This window comes from Pinus tabuliformis, chromosome 4_2 (assembly GCF_031772625.1).
Source record: "Pinus tabuliformis cultivar Carrire ecotype Pingquan chromosome 4_2, CPIR1, whole genome shotgun sequence".
Lineage (NCBI taxonomy): Eukaryota > Viridiplantae > Streptophyta > Pinopsida > Pinales > Pinaceae > Pinus > Pinus tabuliformis.
In genome coordinates, this window is record NC_142304.1 from 357,016,593 (window position 1) to 357,035,143 (window position 18,551).

The following is an 18,551-nucleotide window of genomic DNA, read 5'->3' on the forward strand; positions in this document are numbered from 1 at the left end:
TCTCTAGAGGCACCAATCCCTTTGGTATGTGATTATTGGGCAGCTGGACGATGCTTTCTCGGCCAATTTCACTTTTTAGCTTGGACTGGCCGAATTCTTCCATGTTTTCATTTTCTTGGTCGATGTGCGTTTCAACAAATTCCTCAACGACTTGTAAAAACCTGTTGATTTCCTCATCGTCTTCAAAAACTCTCCAATATTTGACATTGTCTGGTAGGGACGGTCTGTATTTTACCTGAACTTCATATGTCAATTTAGGAGGCAAAGGAGGAACAAACGTGCTAGCAGAGACAGCAAGGGAGTCGGCAAGTTGGTTCTTCATTCTTGGAATATAAGAAATGCTGAAATCTTTGAAAGAATCTTTGAGCCTCCATACCTCATCCCGGTATGCTTTCAGCCTTGGATGCTTTGCTTGGAACGTTTTATTTACCTACTGAATGATGAGGTCTGCATCTCCAAACACTTGCAGGCCTTTGATACCCATTTCTTTAGCGGCGCTTAAGCCCAGAATCAAAGCTTCATACTTTGCTATGTTGTTTGTGACCTGAAAGGTTAATTTGAAAGAAAAATGAATGTATTCCTGTGTTGGGGACACAAGGACCACACCTGCCCCTGCAGCTTCTTTAGAGCAAGCCCCATCAAAAAACATATCCCAAATCTATGGGTTTTCTTCCTCAATGATCTGGTAAACTGGTTTCCTGAGCTGCGTGGAGGCCAACTAAGATTCTTCAATGTGAAGGAAAAAAGCTCCAAAATTAGTGTCGATGGCATATATGGGATGATTGGTGGGATTCCTTTCATCGCTGATTATATAAGCCAACTATGCCTCTATGTATAATCTCTTACTCTCACCTCCGAAAACTAGGATAGTAGCATAGGAAAGATCATTTTGTAATGATCCACCTAGTCTCTTGATCCATCCTCTGGAAAGTAACATGCAAAAATTGGGTGGTACATCTGCTACCACAATATCCATCATCATGCTTTTCATGGGCAGCTCAGACAAAGTGATGGCTAGGTCCTTGATTAATCCTAGACATTTCACTTTTCTAGAGTCAAAAGAGAACAAGTCATGATAAGGCTTGGTAATGTCTAGACCCAGCTCATCCATAACAGCCTTGGGCATTAGTTTATGGCTGGCTCCAGTGTCTAAAAGGCAGTTGTGAAGGATTTTATCATGAATAGTCAAAGAGACATAGAATGATGGGGAGCTGTCTTCACAGTTTTCAATCATTGGGCTGAGGACAATAACTAGCTTGTCATCTTGCATATTTACAAAATCATTAGAGGCTTGGAAGGCTTTAGGCTTGAGAGCCTCGAGGATGGATCTTTTGAAGGACTCATTTTTCACTAATTCAATCAGAGGCATAGGTATTCTTAGCTTCTGAATTTCTGATTGAAAACTGAAAGGGGAAGGAGACTTGTCAAGGCCTCTTACCTCATGAGCTGGAGCTTTGAGGGTGATGGGATCAACTATTGGTTGTTTCTGCTTATTAGCTTGTTGTAATGCAGGGGCAGCAGTTCTTTGAACAGGAGTTTCCTTGGCATTATTCATCTTTGACCACAGATTATATCTACGATGATCTTGAATTTGAAGGATAGCTTCATCATCCCATTCCTGGCTGATTTGGTCATTGCATAATGACTTTTCATATGTAGCTGAGGTCAAAAAGGAAGCATTGCCTTTGTCTTCTAGACAATGAATCTCATCATCTTCTTCGAACTACTCTTCTTCCATGACTGCATTCTGAAAAGGAGCCTTCACCCTTTGGTCTTCATTTGCATTTTTGTTTCTTTGCAAAATTTGCAACTGCTCATTCGTTCTTCTATATGGATTTGGATTTGGGTTTCTTGGGGCAAAGGTATTAGGCATTCTTCCTTTCCCTGGTTGCTGCTCAACCTTCAATTTAGAGATTTCAGAGGCTAATGACTCGATCATTTTGGTCATTTTCTCTATCTTAGGATCGGAGGATGATGAAGACTCGCCCCTCTGTCTTCTTCTATCAACATTTCCCTTGAGCTTCTCTGCCACCGTGATGTTTGATTCTACTTCCAAGGCTACATCCTACATGTCATCCAAAGTAGCACATCGCCTCTCTCTCAACAGTAGGCAGAAGTTAAAATCCAAAGCATTAGCATAGGTGAGTTTAGCAGAGGTAGTAGTGGGTTTTACTTCAGCTCGAATCTTGTTGTACATACAGTTAAACCTTTTATTGAAATCAAACAGAAACTCACCATTTTCTCTCTTTAAGTTGCCAAACTCAGTGTGGTAGTAGAGGAGGTCCTTTTTATGTCCCCAATGATTTAGGAATGCGTCATCTAAAGCTTCAATATGTTCTGTAGATCTGGGGGTTAGCTCTCTGAACCATTTTCTAGCCTCTCCATCTAGGCTTTGGACAAAGACTCTCATCCACACATCATCTTCACTAATGTCCAGATTATTAGCATAGTTATATAATGACTCAATATGTTCTTCAGCAGTAACTCCTTCAGTCCCAGTGAAATTAGGCCTATATTATGATATTCTCCAGTAGGCATGGCATTCAAAGGAGTGGGTAGTATTAGGGGTCCATACCTAGCAGCTATGATTCTTTCCATTTTGGTAGGTTCTTGTGGACCAGCCATAGCTATGGTAGCTGAAAGAGTATTGGCAGTCTGAATGATAGAGGGCTAAGGAGTGACTGACAGGACTAAAGGAGTGTGATGGATAGGAGGTGAGGTTTCCTTTGGGCTTAAAGAAAAAGGAGAACCTAAAGAACAAGGAGCTTTATGAATCTCTGAAAGTTTTTCTTCACTGCTAGTGTTAGATGCTATACTCTCAACATGTATTTGTTCTATTACAAGCCTTTCTTGATGAGATATAGGAGATTGTTTAGGTTTACCTGAACCTGATGCTCCTTTCTGCAATAACTTTCTTTCTTTGATGATCTTTTCAGGATCAGGCGCTGGGTCAGCTTGTAGTTTTTGAGGATTTCTCTGAGTATGCCTCACAAACTGAGCCAGAACTATGAAGTGGAGTCACCAAGAGGTTCGGCCTCTAGTAGAGTCGCCAGATAGATTATTACAACCAAAAATGTGCCTAGACTTTGTCTATCATCAAAGCTGGATCTGTCATTTCCCAGGGAAGCTGAGCTTCAGTTTCCTCTCCCTGGCAACAGTTCCAATTATGTTATCACTCCAGGAAACTCTCCTATGGTTGCAGCTCAGAGATGCCTGGTAGCATATAATATTCAATATTTTTCTCTGAACTATTGGAATAAATTATGGTTTGGATCAAGTTAGATAACCATTTCAGCTCTATTCTCACTCAAGACATGCATGAACACCCCCAATAACACAAGGCTTTAGACCACAAATTCCCAATAGTTTGTAGATTTAATGGATAGATGGAGAATACCGACAATACCAGCAGATTGCATACATGAACATATATGAATGGCTAGCTACATGCAGCAAATGAACTTACCGACTATACTGGTAGATGCATATATAATAACACATATAAATGGCTAGCTACAGGAAGCAACGAGGCTTGCAAATCTAATATATCAAAGCAGAGATAAGATGACAGTTATCTGGCCCATAACACAAAGAAAACCTGAACAAATCGTTCAAGTGAAAGCATAGAACAAAAGAGGAATGGACATTGAACATATAACAGCAAAAGAAGCTTGTATTACTAAAGAATGTAGATGAGAAGCTTGAAAGAATGGAGGAGGAATAATATCCAAAAGTTGAACCCTTGTTACATCTAGTTTTCTGCCTTTTATAGGCCCTTTACAATGGTCCTGAGCCTTTTGAGGCTTCAGGTGTCTTAATCTATCCCTCTATCTTGTTTAACCATTTGATTCCCTCAATGGGCAGCATGACTCGGTGGTTTTCCTCTTCTGACAGAGGAATAACCATATTTAGATATTTTGGGTAGCCTGTTGTGATGCCTGGGAGCTCTCTTGTGCCAGATATGCCCCATCATGTTTGTTATGATGGCTGCTACACTGGTAGGACCGTCGATGCTCCATGATCTCGTTTGATTCGGGTTGCAGCGTGTTGTAGCCCCTCTCTTTCCCTTTCCGGGATCTGTCCGCCGGCTACTGTATCCCGGCCGAATCCCTCTTCTGGCATGTAAATATTTCTGCACAACGCTTCTAAGGATGGTTGGCCACCTGATCTTGCAAATGGAGTGGCTATCAGGCCTATGAAATCCCTACAACAGTCCCTCTCAAATGATAACCATAAATGTTTTCTATTTCATACATAAAATACTACAACTGTGTAAATTCCGCCCTCTAGGTCGCTATCGTCTATCGTAGCCGGCCTAGTCCCTTTGTTCCCCTTTTATTTTGAAATACTTAAAAACACAGGAAATATGTGAAAATTGGCCTCCCTCCAGACTTCAAATCTTATGGATTTCATTCCCGAACCCTTTCAGGTCCGGGACTCATCGCAATCGGATTTACCACCTGTATAGAGGCCCTGCTCCTTCGCAATATTCCGATGTGATCTAATTGCAATCACATATCACTCCAGCCAACGGTCTTTATATAACATGGCGTATGTTCCTACCGATTTCAAACCTACGATGCGATGTGGGCCCCCCGACCCTTGGTAATGTTCCACTGCGATGTAGCGATGCGATTTGATCACAATCGCTGGTCGGTCAATGCCGGGGCTTTACAGATTATGCTCTCCATCGCCACGACTGCTGATGTGACTTGTCGATTAACTGTCCCTTCAGCTTGGCCGATCGTGATTTAGCCAGTTAGAGTTGGGCCGTTGATCAGCCAAATCTAACAGTAGTTGTGTGCTGCTCTGTTCGCACCTATAATACTCTATTTTTTTCACTATTTTGGAGTATTTTAGCCTCCCTATAGCATATTTCTGCCCTTCTAAGGGCTTTAGGCATATGATTGTTTCGATCTTGGGAGGATCTTAATCAACTCTTGAAGACTTCAGGAGTGTTTTGGATCCATTTTTTGGGCGAAATGCCAACAAGGCTAACAGTCCCCTTCATTTCTACAAAGGTGTTTGGGAATAAATCTTAGTATTCTCTTACTAAATCATCCACTTTTCCATTGTCGTGTCATTCCAATAAACTCCTATAATGGCCAATTTTAGATTCTACATAGTGCTAATATTCACTTTCTTTGTCTTAATGGGCTTATAATAGTTTTATTTCTCCAACTTGGGTCCTAATATTGTTCCTTCCCCTTATATTTCTTGAATTTTCATATTTCTTTGGTTTTCATCATCATCAAATCTTTCTTCAATATTATAGCACTCCATAAATGCTTTCACATTCTGTGAACTTCTATGCGCTAGACATGAGGGCACTAACCTGCGCATCGTCTAAAGTTTCAGCACAAAGAATTTTCCTTTAAATAACTTTAGGACATTTTCAAGTGAACCATCCTCATCTACAAAATTGAATGTAGACTTGAAACTCTATGTAGTATCTTCACATTCCACTATAATTTTGTGCACTTCTAGCTCAACATACCCAACTCTTAGGAATAATATTTAAAGTATACACAAACTTGTGTACCCATTCCTCCTATGGTGTCCTTCTTCTATTCCAGGAAGCAACAAAACTCTTTAAATGGGTTATGGACAATCCAACCCTATGTATTTCACCCGTATGACATTTAATTATGAACCAAAGTGAATACACAATAAATTCTTACATTTCTGTCACGATTCTATATTATTCTTACACGTAATCAACCAATAGGTCGGAGTGGCTCTCAAAGTAACATCCAAATCTAATAATCTTAAATCATTTGGTATATGTAATTCAAACTTTTGGAAAAATATAAAACATCAAATAAACCATCATAACTTGGACGGTCCTACACATCATTCCCGATCTAGCCCACTACACGAGTAATGTGTGCCCACCTTCTAATCGATACCTCACGCAATTTATTCTAGTAGTTATCCAAAGCCTCTTTAGAATCTAACAAGAAAGAAATGATATTGGGACAACTTGGCATGTCATCTATTAGGGTCCTATAATTTATAGGATCTCAAGATGATTGAGTGTTTCACAGTCAGCAAATTTCAAATTGTTCATAGATTCCAATATTCAATTGATTTCACAAAAAAAATTGAAAAGAGGGTATATAAAAAGAAGAAAAAGAACAAAAGAGAAAAAATAAGAAGAAAAAGAAAACCCCAAATGTTGTTCAAATCATACAGTCTAAGCATGATTGAAAAAATTTCAATTTTTGTTGATAGGGTAGAAAATAAAGATCTGCCAAACAATTTAATCTTGGCAAATCAGTAGCTAGTTAGAAATAAAATTGGTTCAACTGTTTAATTTGGACCAATGGGAGAAATAAGTGATAGAGTAGGTTAGAAATAAAAGGAAAAATGAGAAAGGGTCTGCAAGTCCAAGTGCACCCTGCAAATGAAAAAGAAAAAATGCTAGACTAGAAAATAAGGGTAGGTAGACTGAAGATTCAAAGAAAAAAAGACATGATAAGTTCTTTAGGTTGGAAAAAATATCAATGTTTTCCCAAGGTCAGGAAAAGAAATTAAAACGGGAAGGGGTTCAATATTAAGTTTCATAACCTTATGCTATACTCTCTATCCCTATAGTCTTCCACCCCTCATTTATTTCCCTACCCCACCACGCACTCATCTGTCACATCCTATCTTATCTACCCCCCATCTCTCACCAAATCCCCACTCACCCCTCATGATCCGATGGCTCGTGTCCTTTTCTGGGCCCCCCACCCTCTGAAAGTTAATCCCAGGGGGGGTCTGAAATCAGTGGTTTCCAACCACTGATGTGTCATGCCCTCGTAATTTCACACCCCCCTCCATACTGCTTACCACTCCCCAGGCCCCCCGAAAAGTGGTTTATATCATTACTTAAACTACTCCGCCCTTGTGACTGTTTGATTTCCCTCATGTTAACGGGAAAAGTTTCTACTCAGAACGACCCTATCCCACTAAGGTGTGACAGTGACCTTAGAAACAAACAGAGAAAACTACTTTCGTATTCTTCTTTATGAACTATAAACGAAGAGGAATAGGATGAACCAACCTGTGTCTTGCGCTAGTCCTTTGATCCAATCTCTCTCCTCTTTGACAGCTTCCAGCTACCTGCTCCCTTACTTGCCCAGCTTCACCAAGTTCCTGTAAGATCACAGAAGAAGAAAACTACACAAAGACATGGATTTATATTCATAAATAGCTTAGGATCAGATTTAAGCTAAACATACAAATGTAACAAACATCAATGATACACAAGCATGTAGGAGAAACTCAAATAGTTTTATTGATATAACAAGAAGATCCAGGAGGAGTTACAACCGATGATTCCTGATCCAGCATCAACCTCCCAGCAAAGGAGTCCCCTCTTCACCTCCAACAAAGCATAAATCACCCAATACTCTGATATCTATCTCAAAACCAACAGCAATTCTCTGCAATGTACAAAATTCCAGCCTCCGGATCTCTGGGATGAGGGATCCATATATAGATGTATGCAAAGAGGATGAGTCAGCTTATGATTTGACTAGTGGCCTCTCTCTGTCAGTTCTTGTTTCCACTTGGAGACTGAGAGCCTCTTACTCATCCTTGGTCGAACTCAGTGAGGCAAGTGTCATTGGGGAAGATTCTGGAAGCTTCCATTGTCTGTCCACCTCACAGAATGGCACTGCCATTTGTCATTTCCCGCTCAACGCACCCTAGTAGTGCATTAGGTGCGTTGCAACGCACCTAACTAGTGTACTTGGGTGCTATGCAACGCAGCTAGCTAGTGGAGCAGCTGAAATGATCCTGATTTGACTGATTCTGAGCAGTTTCTGGTGGAGAACTTCTGGGAGAAGCTGTAATTTGTTGACCTTGTTCCTTTAGGGGTTGGAACAACACTTTTAGGGACTTAGGATCCCTTGGTTTATGGACATTTCATGCTTAGAGCTGTAAGGCACAAAAATGTCTATAACAGTTGCTCCCTAAAGTATGAGGCCGTTTATCGGGTGAAATGCTTTATTAGGAGGATCCGAAGTTCTTTCAATGCTGGGAGGAGACCTGTAATAAGATACAATACAATACATTATCTTCATACTGTTTTCATGATCTAGCTGAGGCGGGCATTCCAATGCTCAGCTTTATAAATTCATTTTCATGTACATAGGACAGACAATCGTCTGATGGTAGACTGATGATTCTGATGGAGCCATCATCCTTTTGGTAGGATGATTATCTGTGCTGCAATGCTGTACATTTCAATGTCTTTATTTTCCTGAATATATATCGCAGCCCAGATGGATGAAACTAGATCCGGGGTCTTCAATCTCGTCTGATCTTCACTCGAAGTACAAGTCGATCCATGTGAGAAATGTTTTGAAGTCAAACATGGAAAGGCATCGCTTGATTACCAGTCAATGATGTAAACTGTTAACAAGCGCGAGAGGAATCACCGATAATGATGATGACCCTCAAGGTACTGTAGTACAATTTACGTGGTGTGAATAAAGGACTTGGCGTCGAACACCACGCAAAATCTTTCGGTCGAAGGTCATTGATGTATACCTGTCACCGGAAGTGAGAAACTTGCCATTGAGGCATGCAAGCTTCAAAGTACTGAAGGGGGTGTTCCTAGATCAACTTCTTGGATAATGAGTTGATGTCGACAAGAAGTGACCCGTCAAAGGAGGGCCTTAATGAATCCCACATCAATGACACGGAACGGAGCAAATGATTTTTATGGAGGTGAAAATGATCTGATGATATATGGTTCAGGATGGCGGTCATGAAAGAATGAAGTATAATGTATGGTAGTGGATGGGACACGGGCGACTTCTCTGAATGACTTCTCTTGAACATGTTGGCGACACTTATGTGATGGATTGGTAGCATTTACCCCGAATGTGGATGGTATGGTGTGACCATGGTGATGTGACCGGTGAATGAAACAACCCAACCCGACTCAGGCACGGAGTGGAAGTGTCATGTTCAAGAGCGACTTGCTACCAATAAAGATTCTTTGAGTTTTCTTCCCAATTTTTCCCCAGTCATTGCTGACCAGTACCTCTTTATTTTTGTCAAGCTTGAGGAGGATAACATATGCTTGTTCTATAATTTTCCCTTCGGGCAAACCCATCGCTATGTTTTAACGAGCCTAGCGATAGTGAAACTCGTTCTCGTATAAAGACAAGTTTGTCGCTTTTAATCTTTTTAACGAGTTTAACGACAAAGATAACTCGGTCCTTTTCATTTCTAGAGAGTCTGAAAAGGTACGTAAAGGTAACTCCAAAATTCCTTTTTCGTCATCTAATCCCTTAAGTCCGAAAAAGTATAAAACAATACAGAAGGGATGAATTTTCGATAGTTTTAACGAGCCGAACAAAACAAGCGCTCGATCTTTTTGTGCAATAATCCCTCAGGTCCAAAAAGATTAAAATCTAGAGGAGGGATAGCACTTCCGGTCGCTTTAACGAGCTGGAAGGCCAAAACTCGGCAATCTTTTCATATTTTACGAGTCAGTTGAAAAGAGCTTAAAGAAGACTCGTCTTTTGAGGAACGAGTGATAAAATGGGTAGCAGCTGATTCCAGGTAAGGTTTGGAATTTTCCAATCACGGCAGTGTCACAAGGATGGCTAGTGAAATCACTCTTCGCAGCTGTTCCTCAAAATGGGTAAACAATCAAATGGAGGTGAATGATCGGCCAATGAAAAAGTGGAGGTGATGGTGCAAACATGACCAAGGCTTTAATGGCTGAAATGTTACATTCACGGTGGTTATTTACCGGGGAATAGTTCATTTTTTAACGAGCTTAAACGCGGGTGGAAACATTTGCTCATGTCTTATGTTTATTTTTTAACGAGCTTGAACTATGTGCTAAAACTGCTCGATTAGATGGTCTTTTTTTTATTTTTTACCATAAATAGCTTTGTCCTTCCAAAGATAGTACTGTATTTTTCAACTGCTTCATCAAACTAGTCAGAAATGAACAATATTTGCTTGAAAATGAGATTAAAACGCTAATATTTTACTTTGAACTACGTAAAAGCAATCAAAATTTTTTTTTACCTCTCATTTTACCATTTCTATTGAACTTGGTTTGTTGGAGCTTTGGAGGTGCTTTTCCCCCTCGATTTTCATTAGTTGATTTTGGGAGATTCTGTGGACGATTCTCGGCGCCGTCTGGACCAAGTAGGAGCTAAACCCGAGCTCTTTCATTTCATGGTTTCCATTTTGCTTTTTGACCCTGATTCCCTGCTTTTCTGAGCCCCTGGGGTTTGAGGGATTCGTTCTGGCATCAACGCACCCCCAGTGTATCGAAACCTGCGTTGAATGTTGGCTTGTATGAAGGCATTTTAACATTCAACGCACCTAGAACACTGCTGCAGGTGTGTTGGGCGCAGAAAGGGAATTTGTTGCACAATTTTTGATGGAATTTTTGCCTATTTCTCACCAAAATCAGGATCTAACTCCTCTCTTGTTTGTTTTTTCAGAGATTTGGGAGCAAGATGACCCTTACATGGTGAGAACGTGAGCATGAAGAGGAGGACATGATTGCCCTACATGATCCAGTTACAGTGAACGTGCTGCGGAATTGTGGCTTGCTGAAGTTCTTCCGCATTTCTAGCATGAGACAGCAGATCAACCTACTGCAGTATTTGCTCGATGCTTGGGATCCTATCAATCAAGTTTTCCAGATTAGGGGCAAATCTATCCCCTTGACTGCAGTAGACATCTATTTCTTGACTGGCTTGTCGAGGCGGGGTGCCCCCATCTCTTTGTTAGGTTCGGCCCGAGGAGGCGATTCTGTGAGAGATTATGTCCGCCGGTATTGCAGGGAAGGATCTCAGCCGAGTAAAGACGGCAAGATCATTATCCGTGATGTCACTGACAGGTCCCTTAGGACTATCCTGTTTATTTTTGGTAGGATGGCCGGTAGTGCGTCTCTTCATGTAGCCAACAGATCCTATATGCAACATGCCTTGGAATGCCTTCAACTGAAGGTGTTCAACTGGTGCGACGTAGTACTTCTTGTGATGAAAGAACAGTTGACCAAGATAAAGAATGGGAGGTTGAAGAACTTTGGGTTCGGTTCTATTTTGACCGCCTTTGCCTTGGAGAAGATACCACTGATGCAGCCGCAGTACATTGCACTCGATTTACCTTCTCCTACTGAACCACATATGCAGAGATGGGTTGACCATATGTCTAGGCATGCTGGCCAATCTCAGATTTCATTTTCTGATACCTTCTTCAGGTGGTTTGATCGTCAGGAGATGGTTTATTCCGAGTATCCATATGCTGGCATGGACTTCTGGGGTGATCCAGATTTAGTACTGCCGGATGGCGAGCAGTGGGGTGCTATTGGTAAAATCTCTGACCATATTGTTGTTTACTGTTTTTGTTTATAATGTCCTTGTGCTTTATTCTATCAAGACTTTAATCAAACTCATGTGTACATGCAGATGTTGGTCCTGTTCGTCCAGTAGTTCGCCTGAGAGTACCAGCTGTTGCCCCAGCAGGAGAGGCCGCTGGAAGAGCTATTCTTCGCGACCTCGATGTGGCCGAGACTCTCTCAGCTTTACAGGAGCAGATTGAGGGCCTCACTCTCAGTATACTAGATGTGAGGACTGACGAGCTACCTTTGCAGTTATAGCGGCATACTACTGGTGTGCCTAGACGATGGACTCATCTCTTACGCATGATCGCACAGGCTGTGACTTGCTATCACGAGCATCATTAGGCTAGGGTGCCCCCTAGCATTTTGAGTTTTTTGGGTCATGTGACCGATTTTGTCTTGGTTACAGAACATTATATGTAAACCATAAACAGCTATATATTTTTTTTATTTTCGGGGTTTTATTTTGGTTGAGCTATATGATCCACATGTAAAACATTGATGATGTGTTTCTTTTTACAAATGTTGCAAATGTCTATCTAACACATAGTTTGCTAATGAGTCGGTTAATGTGTTTAAGTTTCTGGAAATATGTTGGTATTGAATAAGATCAAATTGTCTTTCCAAAATCTTAACCCTTAGGAACATGCGATAAATAGCTGGGTTTCGGACTGAATATATACCATTGAGTTGTAGTATTACGAGTTGTGAGTCTAGCCTGACAATTAGTCGGCGTATACCATGGGTGATGGCATCAGAGAGAAGTTCTATCAACGCGCTATACTCAGCGATGTTATTCGTTTATTGACCAATACATACACCTCTGAAACTTACTAACTCGCCGCTTGGATAAAAAATGGCCCAGGCTGCGGAGGACAGGTTCCGCGAACTACGACTCGCTCCGTCGGCATATCCAACACATGGCTCCAATAGGTTTGACATCTGCAATAAGTGTAAAAAGTGGATTACGCGACCGAAACAAACACTTTAGTGAAAACAAAAATATAACAAAAGCATATTGGTTACTATTTATGCATAGTAACGCTTGAGGTACAACCCATTACGAGGTTGCGCCAGTGGAATTCCGTCATAATCCATTAACTCATAGGCTCCTTTTGCTAACACTCGTTTAACAATATAGGGACCCATCCATAAAGACTTAAATTTACCTGCTCCCAATTTATCGGATTCTTGGTCGTAAAGCAGGACCAAGTCACCTTCCGAGAAGACACGGGGTTTGACATTTTTGTCGAACTGCGCCTTGACTCGTTTCTTATGGGCTTCGTTAGCCAAAGCGGCGTCACGACGGGTTTCATCCAATTGGATTAATTCCAAGAAACGAGCCTCTTCTTCTGAAGTTCTGAGGAGGAGATCAATTGCAAGTTTGAGAGACGAGATTTCACACTGGACTGGTAAGACTGCTTCCAGGCCATATACCAGTTGGAAGGGTGTGAACTCGGTTGCATTCCTCACCAATGTTCGGTAAGCCCACAAGGCTGAGTACAGGATTAGGTGCCGCCTTCTTTTGTGAACTCCGATCATCCTTTGCAACATGCGCTTCAGGACCTTATTGATCGCTTCAACTTGTCAGTTGGCTTGCGGATAATACGGAGTAGAGCTGTCGTGAGACAACCCTAGTTTGGCAGCTAATTCGACCATCATGTGATTGCGAAAATTTGATCCATGATCTATGACTATGGCCTGTGGTACGCCGAATCTGGCGACTACATGATTGAAAAAGAAAAGGGCAGCTGTTTCACCAGTATTATCTAATGCAGGCATCGCCTCGGCCCATTTGGTAAAATAGTCAACTGCGACTATGATATACCCATGCCCCCCGGTCGAGGTGGGGTTACATGTCATGAAATCGATGCCCCATTTGGTGAACGGCCCAACAGAAACTATTGGCTGTAGAGGTGCGGGTGGTCTTCTGGTTTTGCTATCAAAAATTTGACAAGCATGGCAACTTCTGACTGCGGTTATGCAATCTTTGAACATTGTTGGCCAGAAGTATCCTACTCGTAAGATTTTTTGTGCTGTAGCATATCTAAATTGATGCCCCCCACAGGCGCCTGAATGACACTCATTCAGGGCTTTTTCGGCCTCCTCATGGGTGAGGCACCTTCTCATAATTGTATCGATACCACGACGGTAAAGTGTATCACCGACGATCATGTAGTCTTTTGCTTGGTATCGAATACATTTTTGTTCAGAGTGTGAGGTGTTTGGCCTAAATTTTTGGGTTTGGAGATAAATTATTATATCTCCATACCACTCATTGCTTGTAGATATCAGAAACAAATTCTCATCCACGATTGATTCTTCGGATGTTTCATCGTTGGACGACGATGGGAGATCGCATAATAATTCTGCAAAAACTAGAGCTTTCTTTGACTTGGATTTTACAAATTCCAGATCAAACTCTTGAAGGATCGCTATCCATTTTGAATATTTTCCCCCCAGCAACTGTCGCGACAATATATAAGTCATGGGGTTGCAATCTGATAGAATGGTAGTTTTCCGAAAGAGGACATAGTGTCGAAATCTTTGTATCGCTTGAACAGCTGCAAGCGCTAGTTTTTCAACATAAGAATATTTGCTTTCTATATCATTTAAGTTCTTACTTAAATAATATATAGGATGTTCAATTCCATCGACTTCTTGAACTAAGACCATTGCGATGGTCGTATCTGCTGCAGCAGGATACAGGTTAAAATCTCTTTGATAATCGGGGGCGTACATTAATGATGCTTTCATTAGGGAATATTTTAAAGCATCAAAGGAAGCTTGCGCAACCTGATCCCAGACAAAGGTTACCTCCTTTTTCAAAAGATGTGTATAACCTTTAGCAAGTTCGGCGTAATTTGGAATGAACCTTCTCAGAAAGTTTGCTTTTCCCTGGAGTTTCTAAATCTGAAGCAAATTTGAAGGTGGAGGCAAATTTATGATTGCCTGGACCTTACACGGGTCGAGACGTATCCCATCCTTGGAGACTACAAAGCCAAGTAAACGACCAGAACTGATGCAAAATACACATTTGTGTGGATTGAATCGTATCTTGTAGTGTCGGCAACGTAGAAATATCGCTCTTAAATGCTGCGGATGATCAGTCCGCTTTCCCGAATGAGCCGGAAGGTCGTCGAGGTATGGTTGAACGATGTTTTTGATTTCATGGAAGGCATAATTCATTGCCCTCTGAAACGTCGCCCCTGCGTTCTTTAAGCCAAAGGGTAATTTTCGATATGCGAATGTGCCCCACGGACAAATGAATGCAGTCTTTGACTGGTCCTGTGGGCGGATATTTATTTGATTATACCCAGAGAATCCATCCATGAATGAAAATATTTCGCATCCGGCGCATTCATCAATTATCTAGTCGATGAAGGGTGTAGGGTAGTTGTCTTTTGGACAAGTGTTGGGCAATTTATTGGGCTTAAATTGCTGCATTAAATTATCTACCAGGGAAACTCATAAGCTTGTGATGGTGCCAGCAATATATATGCAAGAGTAGGCAACTAACTCTATGTCTAGCTAAATTATTTACGATTCAATATAATATGCAAGGGAAGAGGCTCCTAACTAAGGAGGTCCTGGTTGTCCTTCCCTACAATATCATAGAGAAATCATTCATAAAACCAGAAACTTGAAATAAAGACAAGAGAATGAACTTTAATTGTTGTTCAGATTCAAAGAGAGAGAAAGACTAACTTAGTCTCTTGATTGTCCTCTCATGTACTAATCCAAACTAAACTAAGATTCATCCATAAACATAAGAAATGAAATAACTTGAAACTTAAAATCATGAAAGAATGAATTTCAATTACCATATAAATCAATGGAGAGAGAGCCTAACTTAGACTCTTGGTATCTCCTCATATGATACTTGAAACATAAAAGCAAAAGAATGAATTTTAATTATCATGCAAATCAAATGGAGAGAGAGCCTAACTTAGACCCTTGGTTGTTCTCTCATATGCTGATAAGATTCTAATTTAAAACTCATTCATCAATCTCAAACAAATCCTCAAACATCAAACATCTAAGCAATTAAATGAAATAAGATCTAATATGAAATAAAATGTTTCTCTCATCCTTTTAGAGTGAGCTCAATTCTCTTAAGAACAAGACAAATTATTCCATATACTACATTAAGGAAAATTAAATCTAAAACTACATAATGGAAATATATGAAAAATTTATATCTAAAACTACATAATGAATATATATGTAAAATGAAGCTTTATTCTATTCCATCATAAATTGGATACAATGCTCTAAGAGTCCTCCTTTTGGAATGGAGGAGGTACTCCTATTTATACAATAGGATGAGATAACAAACTCATAATAATGATCCACTAATCTCCCTTTTAGTTCCATACATTTCTCAACCATCTAGACACATAACCCTATCCTCCATGATCTCCTCCATGAGGTCCATGATTTTCTCCATGATATTTTCCATGAGGCTTATCTTATCAAATTCGAATTTGATCATTCAAGGCCACATAAAGATGCCCTGGAAGCTTCCTTTGTACCTACACATGTCAACAAACTCATTCTAATTGTTAGGTATAAGTATAAGCATATTATTTTCTAAAGTTTAGCCATAAATTCACTTAAAAATGTTAAGAATTAATAAACTTTGGAAAAGCATAGTTATAACCCAATAATGAGGTAAATGGAATGATGTGGAGGTGGAATGGAGGTGACATGAAGGTAAAATGTGAAGATATTGGCGAATAATGGAGTGAAAATAGGGACCATTGTGAGGCCCAACATCTGCCCCAAACTGAAGGTATTGCATGTCCTCATGCAATCTATTACATTACTTTTTGGTACTTGAGCTTTGGCTTAAACTCTGCATGATATCATTTACATAACTTTTGCAAAGCGTTATTTTGATGAATTACAACTTGGTTGGTTCTTGTGTTTCAACCATATTTTGTTTGTTGCATTCAATGTATGATCTTTGCATATTGATAATGTGATTTTTGTTGCAGAGTATTTTTGTAGGAATGCATCATGGTTGGTTCTTGTGTAACAACCATGATTGTATTGGCATCCAATTATCTTTTAAATACTTTTGTCAAAGCCATTTGTATGCTCATGTAATAGTGAATACATTTTGAAGGTAAGTGGGGTTTAGAATGTAATATATGACTGTGGATATGAATGTGACAAAGCATGTATGTAAATGTATCCTTCCCCTTAAACGGATTGTTTGGGTAGTTATGTGAAATGGGGAAAAGAAGGGGAAAGGAAGTGAAGTTTTTCCAAAAATTATTATTCTAACTTTTCAAGGAATTTAATGGTTAAAAGTTAGAAAATATCATACCTTAACTTACCCTTCCAAAAATGGATAAGAGTTGTGCATATGTGGCTGCAAAAACTATTGTTCGGAGTCTTCTTTACTTGGTTGGGAAAATGGTGGATAAATCATGCATGTTCAGCTGCCACAATTCTGCTCTGAAGCTTCTTCTTCAAGTTGTGGATGAAAGATGGATCTGTATTGTCGTATCGGCTGCTGGATCCTCTGCTACTAGATGATGAATCTGATGAGTCTGCTAAATATGGCTGAAAATCTATAAGGCTTGGAAGGTATACAAAATATATAAGTGACATTTCCCTCCCAGCCTTATTGATTGACTTGTCCTCAAGTGATGACAAACTGATGAAAGGAAATTGGCTTCATCTGCTACAAAATATGGGTCTTCAAGTCTTCAACGCTCGATGGCACAAATCTTACTATGTGATTAAATGTGTCGATGTCGAACATAGCAAGAAGTTGTTGACTTAGTGGCCGTTAATGAATGCCCCTAGCCAACACAAGATCTCCCACCATTGATTCCAATGGGAGTCAGGATGCCTAACACATCTTTGTAGGTACGAATAAATTTGTCGTGGTCGAGTCACCTACAAGATCCAACGAACAAGGGATATTAATGTACTCCCATTTTTCATTGGCAAGAGTACTTGCCATTAAGGCATGCAAGCCTCTAGGTGTTTTTTTCAATGATACTTTAGACTCTAGGACTTTGACTCAAGCAGGGTTTTATTGGCAGAAATGAAGGGGAATGGTAATGACATGGGAAATGACAATATGCTTGTAAGGAATGGATGTAAGGAAATGCATGGTGTATGAAATAAGAACTCTTGCTGTGAAAAATGGATATGGAAATGTCATGCTTTATGGATGTACGATTGGTGGAATTCAAAATCTTTTTCAGAAAGGGAGGTGGAAGGTAGTGGTTGTGGAGATGGATGTGTCTTCAGAATTTTTCATGAATTTAGTCTTTGGAAGACTAATTGTCGGCACAATGTAATCTCCTGAATGATCACTTTGTCATCCTGTAACCTGTAAAAACCTTGGCAGAAAGAAAACATAAGTTTGTTCAAGAAGAATTGCGCATTTTCTTCATGATTCTTACGCAAAAAATTTCATACCAAATAAAACAGATTTAAGAGAAATCAAAGTGGGGAAAGTAACTCAATTCATGATATAAGTTTCAATCCATTTTAAAAGTAACCATGAAAAATAATACTCCCTGTCAGATAACTTCTGAAATGTGCTCGGTAAAATGAGTGACATGAGAAATATCTGTTCTGTTCTGCATATTAGTGCATTATAAAGCATACAACAGAAAGATGTTAAATGCCACCTTAAAGCTATCAGAAATAATTATTGTCTTTAGAATCCTCCAATCGATTTTCGAAATGTGTTTCCAAGTATCCTATTTTTTATTTTCAAATCTGTGTGAATTTTGTGAATTTTTTTTTTATTATTTTTTTGTTAAATTTTTTTTTTTTTTTTTTTAAACAAATTTAAAAAGAAAAGAAAATTTTTTATTTTTTTATGTTGATTTTATTTAGATTTTTTTCTTTAAACAATAAATTAAAAACATAAAATTTTTAATTTATTATTTAAGTTGAAATTTTTTAAAAATCAACAAAATTTTATTTATCAAATCCTAATAAAGAAAATTTCTAAAAGAAGTTAGTTTTTTTTTTTTTTTAAATACAATAATAATTTTTTTTTTTTTTTAAACAAAACGATGAAACAATTTTATAACCACCAGGTTGGGAGGCCAATAAAGAAACGCACCAAATTCGATGAATATCTAAATGAGAAGAAATAAAATTATGCTGAAAATATTTGCGGTTGCATTGCGACACTATTTTA